At 37.7% G+C, this 10,185-nt stretch overlaps 1 non-coding gene across 1 annotated transcript; it reads left to right on the top strand.

Annotated features, from left to right (window-relative positions):
- Positions 1 to 844: 844 nt before the first annotated feature.
- On the top strand, positions 845 to 951 carry LOC115030568 (U6 spliceosomal RNA). The gene has a single exon (XR_003836140.1). It is a non-coding gene; the product is annotated as a U6 spliceosomal RNA (small nuclear RNA).
- The last annotated feature ends 9,234 nt before the right edge of the window (positions 952 to 10,185 follow it).

Below are 10,185 nucleotides of genomic sequence, written 5' to 3' on the forward strand. Positions count from 1 at the left end.
CCTCACTCAGGATGATATTCTTAAGTTCTATCCATTTGCCTATAAAATTCATGATGTTGTTTTTAATAGCTGAATAGAAAAAAAAACCACTCTTCTTAATAGTCTATATTAATATTATTAATAACAACTTTTAATTAAATTTAAGTGTATGAAAACACTTTAAATATATTTCAATCTAGCTCTTTTGAACTGTACTTGACAAGAAAAATATATTAATTCTTGATTAAAATTGCAACCACACACAAATTAAATTCCGCCTAATGTATTTGTACCAAGCGTAACCAATTCTTGCCCAGAAGAATCTGAGAGCCACTCTGTCTAAATTATAAGTTAGGTCCCAGTTATTTGTGGAAGGATCCAGAGTATTCAGGCACCTTTAGCTCAGGTTTAATTTAATTTATAATTTCTAGCCAATGAATGAGAAATAAAGACTTTCAGAGGTTAATTAATTGGTCACAGTGGGGCGAATATTACAGACAGAATTAGAATTCAAATCTAGGCCAATGAAGATTTACAATGTCCACTTTTAGACATAATGTATACTGCCTCTACGAGCATGCTTACATTTCAAATGTGATGATATAGAAATAATTAGTTTCTCCTGGCTCTTTTGATTGTAGCTGTATTTTATTTCAGATTACCAGAAAAAAATCTCTGTAGAAAACTGTTCAACTTTTTACTTTATGTGTCATCTTTTGAACATCTATTTCAGTGGCTCTCAACCTTCCTAATTCTGCCACACTTTATCACAGTTACTCTGTTATAGTGACCCCCCATCCATACATTTATTTTTGTTTGCTACTTCATAACCCATAATTTTGCTACTTTTAGGAATGATAATGTGGTGCTTGCTTTGGCAGCACATATACTAAAATTGGAACAATACGGAGAAGATTAGCATGGCCCCTGTGCAAGGATGACACACAAATTCATGAAGCGTTCCATATTTTTAAATACAGGAGAACACTGCTAAAGATGTAGAAGTCCTTAAAGACATAAAGGAAAACACAACCAAACAGGTGATGGAATTGCACAAAACCATACAAGACCTCAAAAGGGAAGTAGACACAATAAAGAAAACCCAAAGTGAGGCAATGCTGGAGATAGAAACCCTAGGAAAGAAATCTGGAACCATAGATGCGAGCATCAGCAACAGAATACAAGAGATGGAAAAGAGAATCTCAGGTGCCAAAGATTCCATAGAGAACATGGGCACAACAATCAAAGAAAATGGAAAATGGAAAAAGATCCTAACTCAAAACATCCAGGAAATCCAGGACACAATGAGAAGACCAAACCTATGGATAATAGGAGTTGATGAGAATGAAGATTTTCAAATTAAAGGCCAGCAAATATGTTCAACAAAATTATAGAAGAAAACTTCCCAAACCTAAAAAAAGAGATGCCCATGAACATACAAGAAGCCTAAAGAACTCTAAATAGACTGGACCAGAAAATAAATTCCTCCCGACACATAATAATCAGAACAACAAATGCACTAAATAAAGAAAGAATATTAAAAGGAGTAAGGGAAAAAGGTCAAGCAACATATAAAGGCAGGCCTATTGAAATCACACCAGAGTTCTCACCAGAGACTATGAAAGCCAGAAGATCCTGAACAGATGTTATGCAGACCCTAAGAGAACACAAATTCCAGCCCAGGCTACTACACCCAGCAAAACTCTCAATTACCATAGATGGAGAAACCAAAGTATTCCATGATAAAACCAAATTCACACAATATATTTCCACGAATTCAACCCTTCAAAGAATAATAAAGGGAAAACACCAACACAAGGACGGAACCTACATCCTAGAAAAAGCAAAAAGTAAACCTTCAACAAACCTAAAAGAAGACAGCCGCAAGAACAGAATCCCAAATTTAACAACAAAAATAACTGGAAACAACAATTACTTTTCTTTAATTTCTCTTAAGATCAATGGACTCAATTCCACAATAAAAAGGCATAAACTAATAGACTGGCTACACAAACAGGAACCAACATTTTGTTGCTTACAGGAAACCCACCTCAGGGAAAAGGACAGACACTACCTCAGAGTGAAAGGCTGGAAAACAATTTTCTAAGCAAACGGCCCAAAGAAACAAGCTGGAGTAGCCATTCTTATATCGAATAAAATTGACTTCCAACCCAAAGTTATCAAAAAAGACAAGGAGGGGCACTTCATACTAATCAAAGGTAAAATCTACCAAGATGAACTCTCAATTCTGAATATCTATGCTCCAAATACAAGGGCAGCCACATTCATTAAAGAAACTTTAGTAAAGCTCAAAGCACACATTACACCTCACACAATAATAGTGAGAGACTTCAACACCCCACTCTCACCAATGGACAGATCCTGGAAACAGAAACTAAACAGAGACACATGGACACTAACAGAAGTTCTGAAATAAATGGATTTAATTGATATCTACAGAACATTTTATCCTAAATGAAAACGATATACCTTCTTCTCAGCACCACATGGTACCTCCTCCAAAATTGGCCATATAATTGGTCACAAAACAGGACTCAACAGATACATAAATATTGAAATTATCCCATGCATCCTATTTGATCACCACAGATTAAGGCTGATCTTTGATAACAACATAAATAATAGCCAACATTAATGTGGAAACTGAACAACACTCAGTGATTCCTTGGTCAAGGATGAAATAAAGAAAGAAATTAAAGATGTTTTAGAGTTTAATGAAAATGAAGCCACAACATACCCAAACTTATAGGACACAATGAATGCAGTCCTAAGAGGAAAACTCATAGCCCTGAGTGCCTCCAAATAGAAACTAGAGAGAGCATACACTAGCAGACTGACAGCACACCTAGAAGCTCTAGAACTAAAGGAAACAAATTCACCCAAGAGGTGTAGACCGCAGGAAATAATCAAACTCAGGGATGAAATCAACCAAGTGGTAACAAAAAGAACTATTCAAAGAATCAACCAAACCAGGAGCTGGTTCTTTGGGAAAATCAACAAGATAGATAAATCCTTAGCCAGACTAACTAGAGGGCACAGGGACAATATCCTAATTAACAAAATCAAAAATGAAAAAAGGAGACATAACAACAGAACCTGAGGAAATCCAAAACATCATCAGATCCTACTACAAAAGGCTATACTTAACAAAACTAGAAAACCTGGATGAAATGGACAACTTCCTAGACAGATACCAGGCACCAAAGTTAAATCAGGATCAGACTAACTATCTAAACAATCCCATTTCCCCTAAAGAAATAGAAGGACTCATCAATAGTATCCCAACCAAAAAAAGCCCAGGACCAGATGGATTTAGTGCAGAGTTCTATCAGACTTTCAAAGAAGATCTTATTCCAATTCTTCTTAAACTATTCCACAAAATAGAAACAGAAGGTAACCTACCCAATTCATTCTATGAAGCCATAATTACTCTGATACCTAAACCACACAAAGATCCAACAAAGAAAGAGAACTTCAGACCAATTTCCCTTATGAATATCGATGCAAAAATACTCAATAAAATCCTCACAAACCAAATCCAAGTACACATCAAAATGATCATCCATCATGACCAAGTAGGCTTCATCCCAGGGATGCAGGGATGGTTTAATATACAGAAATTCATCAATTTAATCCACTATATAAACAAACTCAGAGAAAAAAACCACATGATTATCTAGTTAGATGCTGAGAAAGCATTTGACAAAATCCAACACCCTTTCATGACAAAAGTTTTGGAAAGATCAGAAGTACAAGACCCATACCTAAACATAATAAAAGCAATCTACAGCAAACCAGTAGCCAACTTCAAATTAAATGGAGAGAAACTCAAAGCAATCCCACTAAAATCAGGGACTAGACAAGGATGCCCACTTTCTCCCTACCTATTCAATATAGTACTAGAAGTTCTAGCCAGAACAATTTGACAACAAAAGGACATCAAGGGGATACAATTTGGAAAGGAAGAAGTCAAAATATCACTATTTGCAGGTGATATGATAGTATATATAAGTAACCCTAAAAATTCCACCAGAGAACTCCTAAACCTGATAAACACCTTCAGTGCAGTAGCTGGATATAAAATTAACTCAAACAAATCAATTGCCTTTCTCTACACAAAGGATAAAAGGACTGAGAAAGAAATTAGGGAAACAACACCCTTTACAATACTCACAAATAATATAAAATACCTTGGTGTGACTCTAACTAATGAAGTGAAAGATTTATATGATAAGAACTTCAAGTCTCTAAAGAGAGAAATTGAAGAAGATCTGAGAGATGGAAAGATCTCCCATGCTCATGGATCTGCAGGATTAATATAGTAAAAATGGCTATCCTGCCGGAAGCAATCTACAGATTCAATGCAATTTCCATCAAAATTCCATCTCAAATCTTCAACGAATTAGAAAGGGCAATTTGTAAATTTATCTGGAAAAATAAAAAACCTAGGATAGCAAAAACTATTCTCAACAATAAAAGAACCTCTGACAGAATCACCATGCCTGACATTAAGCTCTACTACAGATCAATTGTGATAAAAACTGCATGGTCCTGGTACAGTGACAGACAGGTAGATCAATGGAATAGAATTGAAGACCCAGAAATGAATCCACACAGCTATGGTCACTTGATCTTTGACAAGGGAGCTAAAACCATCCAGTGGAAAAAAGACAGCATTTTCAACAAATGGTGCTGGCACAACTGGCGGTTATCATGTAGAAGAATGTGAATTGATCCATTCTCATCTCCTTGTACAAAATTCAAGACTAAGTGGATCAAAGACCTCCACATAAGACCAGAGACACTGAAATTAATAGAGGAGAAAGTAGTGAAAAGCCTCGAAGATATGGGCACAAGGGGGAAAATTCCTAAACAGAACAGCATTGGCTTGCGCTGTAAGATCAAGAATTGACAAATGGGACCTCATAAAATTGCAAAGATTCTGTAAGGCAAAAGACACTGTCAACAAGACAAAAAGGCCACCAACAGATTTGGAAAGGATTTTTACCAATCCTAAATCTGGTAGGCGACTAATAGCCAATATATACAAAGAGCTCAAGAAGCTGGACTCCAGAAATTCGAGTAAACCCATTAAAAAAAGGAGTTCAGAGCTAAACAAAGAATTCTCACCTGAGGAATACTGAATGGCTGAGAAGCACCTGAAAAAATGTTCAACATCCTTAATCATCAGGGAAATGCAAATCAAAACAACCCTGAGATTCTACCTCACACCAGTCAGATTGGCTAAGATCAAAAATTCAGGTGACAGCAGATGCTGGTGAGGATGTGAAGAAAGAGGAACACTCCTCCACTGCTGGTGGGATTGCAAGCTTGTACAACCACTCTGGAAGTCAGTCTGAGGATTCCTCAGAAAATTGGACATAATACTACAGGAAGATCCAGCAATACCTCTCCTGGGCATATACCCAGAAGAACTTACAACTAGTAAGAAGGACACATGCTCCACTATGTTCATAGCAGCCTTATTTATAATAGCCAGAAGCTGGAAAGAACCCAGATGTCCTTCAACAGAAGAATGGATACAGTACTCCATTTACACATTGGAGTACTACTCAGCTATTAAAAACAATGGATTTATGAAATTCTTGGACAAATGGATGTATCTGGAAGATATCATCCTTAGTGAGGTAACCCAATCACAAAAGAAGTCATAAGATATGAACTCACTGATAAGTGGATATTAACCCAGAAACATAGAATACCCAAGATACAATTTGCAAAACACAAGAAAATCAAGAAAAGGGAAGACTAATGGGTGGATACTTCATTCCTCCTTAGAATAGGGAACAAAATACCCATGAAAGGAGTTACAGACACAAAGTTTGGAGCTAAGACAAAAGGATGGACTATCCAGAGACTACCCTACCCAGGGATCCATCCCGTAATCAGCCACCAAACCCAGACACTATTGCATATGCCAGAAAGAATTTGCTGTACGGACCCCGTTATAGCTGTCCCGTATAAGGCTATGCCAGTGCCTGGCAAATACAGAAGTGGATGCTCACAGTTATCTATAAGATGGAACACATGGCCCCCAATGGAGAAGCTAGAGAAAGCACCCAAGGAGGTGAAGGGGTCTGCAACCCTATAGGTGGAACAACAATATGAACTACCCAGTACCCCCAGAGCTCATATCTCTAGCTGCATATGTAGCAGAAGATGGCCTTGTCGGCCATCACTGGGAAGAGATGCGCTTTGGTATTGCAAACTTTATATGCCCCAGTACAGGGAAATGCCAGGGCCAAGAAGTGGGAGTGGGTGGGTAGGGGAGCAGGGCAGAGGGAGGGTATAGGGAACTTTCAGGATAGCACTTGAAATGTATATAAAGAAAATATCTATTAAAAAAATGATAATGTGCATACATGGTGTGCAGGGTATCTGATCTGCAAGCCCTGAGAAATGGTAGTTCTACTCCCAGGGGTAGTGACCCACAAGATGAGAACCACCGGTCTACTACATAGAAAGAAAGTGTTTGATGGCTCCCTCTGATACCAGTCTTTTCAAACTGACCCTCATTTTTAAAGTTTTAAACTTGAGACAAAAGTTTAATCATAAAAGCTTGTTCTATTGCAACCCATAGGAAGAACAACAATATCAACCAACCAGATACCCTAGAGCTCCCAGGGACTAAACCACCAACCAAAGAGTACACATGGATGGGCCCATGGCTCCAGCCACTTATGTAGCCTTGTCTGTCATCAATAGGAGGAGAGACCCTTGAGCCTGTGAAGGCTCAATGCCCTAGTGTAGGGAAATGCCAGGGCAGTGAATTGGGGGTGAGTGGGTGGGTGGGTGGGAGGGGGAACACCCTCATAGAAGCAGGAGGAGGAGGAATGGGATAGGAGGTTTCAGGAGGAGAAATCAGGAAAGGGGATAACATTTGAAATGTAAATAAAGAAAATATCAAACAAAAAAAAACAGAAAAAAGATTTAAAATAGCTTATTGTAAAATTAATTGAGATAAAAATTCAGAAATGTAGAAGTTCCAAAGTATGCTATCCAGCTATGAATATTATTTCTTTTCTCTCACTATATGTGTACTAAATGTAATGAAACAGAAGCAATTTGAAAATCTTTTGCTAAGAAGTGCACTTGATAAATATGTAAGTTTAACACATTGAAATATTCTGTCATGCCTAGAGAATGGGACAGACATAAAGACTTAAAAGAATTTATATTGTTATTCATATATTAGCTGGTGGAACACCTGGAAAATTTAATATTTTGTAATGTATTTTAATAGAATATCAATTTGTATATGTGCAACTTGTATATGTGCATCTGGCCCTTGTTCTCCAATACAGAAGTACACATGTTCACATATGATTGTGTATATATATATATATATATATATATATATATATGAATTAGCTACACATCAAGTGCCATAATAAGTAAATAATAGAGGGAACTTTATCATATGCACATGATTTTGCTACCTTCTCCATAAAGATTTCATTTTTTTCTTTCTTTGAAAGTAGGAATCATATTTTAACAGTGTCTTAGCAGAGTATACATCTTACCATGTGTGCCTATGGACTCTAAATGTATTTAGCTATCTTTAATTAATGTTGGCAATTCAGACACAAGAGAATTATAGAATGATCTCCAACTTAACACATGCTCATTTTTTCATTGCATATAGGCAAAGTTTATAAAGTGGTCTGGAAATTCACTGAGCATGCGTTCTTCTGTATTCCCTGCCTGCCTTCGTTCTGTATCTGAAGTCAGGCTATAAGGAAATAATATTAAGTAGTGAAATGACTAATATTGCTTGTCAACTTGGTTGGGTTCTCTAAGAGACTATGAAGTACACCTCTGGGTATATTTCCAAAGACATGTGGTAGTGAGGGAGGAACTTAATGAGAACAATCTATCCTGAGTGTGGAGTGAAGAAATAAAAATGTGGAAGAGGCCATGAAGCATGTGGGTGCTCCATTTCTCCTGAGCAAGTATGTCCATTGCTGATGCTATAGGCTGTGGACATCAAACATGGCCTTCTTCAGCTTTCATCACAGTGTCCATTGTCACAAGCTCTTATCCTTGGCTTGTGGGTGTGTCACTGGTTCTCCTTTGTATAGAGTGTTCAGCTACTTGGTAAAGCTACCAGAGTTTCCACAATTCAAATGACTATTTCTGGATCATAGAAGTTAATATTTTACCATTATGCATCCATATGTATTTTGTAATAAATAGTTCTATATTTTGTTGTATTTCTTTATAAGACCTATCTAATACAAGTTACATTGTCATAAAAGACTTTCTAAGACAGGAAATGGAGACATATTCTACCCATAGTCACTTAAGGTTAATCAGTCTTCCTTCATTAAAAGCAAATTCCCACTCTGACAGTTTGACAGTTCAAAAGGAACCTGTCCACAATTCAAATAAATGCGAACAAATTAAAAAATGGTAATTCTTCCTGAATTCTTTGGAGAATTTAAGTCACTAGACAAGCCACCCCTCTGAAACTAGAAATCAGTGTGTAACAAGAATAACAGCCAATATGAAGCAGAAATTGCAGAGTCAAGAACTGGTAGTAGGGAAAATTACATACTGGTTAGTAAAATGCTGTTTGGCTGTGAAATAGCTTCAAGACTAAAATTCTTGAAGTCTCCACCACAAACATCCCTTATCTCAAAGGCTTCTACCAAGATCTTGTGATGAGCCCTAATGAATGATTACCTATGCCTGAGACACAAAGGAAGGCAGTTTATTTCAAGAACACACAAAACGTTTTCTTACCAAGTTTTACTATCATAGGAATTTATTTGAGTCAGGACTCAACTGAGGGAAAAGGCTGGACCTGGAGCCTGACTTAACTAAGATAAACCACGAATCCAGGAACTTGACAGTTCCCAACCCCTTGAAAAGACCCATTTCTTGTACAAAAATAATTGTTTCCTCTCTTAACAGGACAAACCATATAAACAACCTCTAGTGTTATATTAGAAGAATATATTCAATTCCAAAATAACTCAAGTGGTGCCCTAGGCAACAAAAAGCACAGCCTGGAGGAAGAAAATAAGAACTAAACTAAGACATAATATAGATTTGGATTTTGCAAAAACAGAGTTAAAATTACTCTAGCTATAGACTAAGGGATTTTTAAAAGTACTATTATTCTCTCATTATATCCCAGCTACAATTCCCCCCTCTGTTCACTCCTTTCAGACTAATCATACCCCCCCTGCAAGTCCACTTATTTATTTTCCTTAAAAAAAAAAAAAGCAGGCCTCCAGTGCTTATTTGATTCCTTTGTGTCATGTTCTCATGGTGTCCTTTACCCATCTGTCTCCTTCAGGTTTTCATCCCTTCTTTTGTAGGGTTCACCTGTTGTTTGGCTATAGTTCTCTGTGTCTTCTCCCTCTGATGACACAGAGTATAGCAGAAAATTATTAGGAATGCTTTTATTTTTCTTTTGGTATTTGTGTTTGGTTCTATTCTGGGTTTCTGAGCTACCCCAGTTTTGGCTCTTAGCCATCCAGGCAGTGTTGGGCATGGCCTCCCTTACTTGGCCTGGGCCTCATGTTGGATCAGTCATTTCTTGGCCACCCCCACAAGTTCTGTAACAACTTTATCCCAATACATCTTCTAGGCAAGAAAGGCTATAGATCAAAGATTCTGTGACTGGGTTGATGTTCCAGTCTCACTGCTAGGAGCTTTGCCTGGTTATAGAGGATGACTAGTTGGGTTCTGTATCGTTGATTATTAGACACTTCTGTAGGGTCAGTCTCATAGATTTTTAAGGAGTTACCATTGCACCAGGTTTCAAAATTGTCCCAAAATGCTCCCAAGTATCCCCCAATTTGTTGTTTTTCCCTGTAGTCTCTCCTTTTACCCCTCCCACCCCTACTTGGTCTCTTTTGTTTTCATCCAAACCTGTACCCAACATACCTGTGTACCGGCTAGTTTTGTGTCAACTTGACACAGGCTGGAGTTATCACAGAGAAAGGAGCTTCGGTTGAGGAAATGCCTCCATGAGATCCAGCTGTGGGGCATTTTCTCAATTAGTGATCAAGGTGGGAGGGTCCCTTGTGGGTGGTACCATCTCTAGGCTGGTCATCTTAGGTTCTATAAGAAAGCAAGCTGAACAAGCCAGGGGAAGCAAGCCAGTAAAGAACATCCCTCCATGGCCTCTGCATCAGCTCCTGCTTTCTGACC

This window comes from Mus caroli, unplaced genomic scaffold (genome assembly GCF_978045245.1).
Source record: "Mus caroli unplaced genomic scaffold, Mus_caroli_1 scaffold_2, whole genome shotgun sequence".
Taxonomy (NCBI): domain Eukaryota; kingdom Metazoa; phylum Chordata; class Mammalia; order Rodentia; family Muridae; genus Mus; species Mus caroli.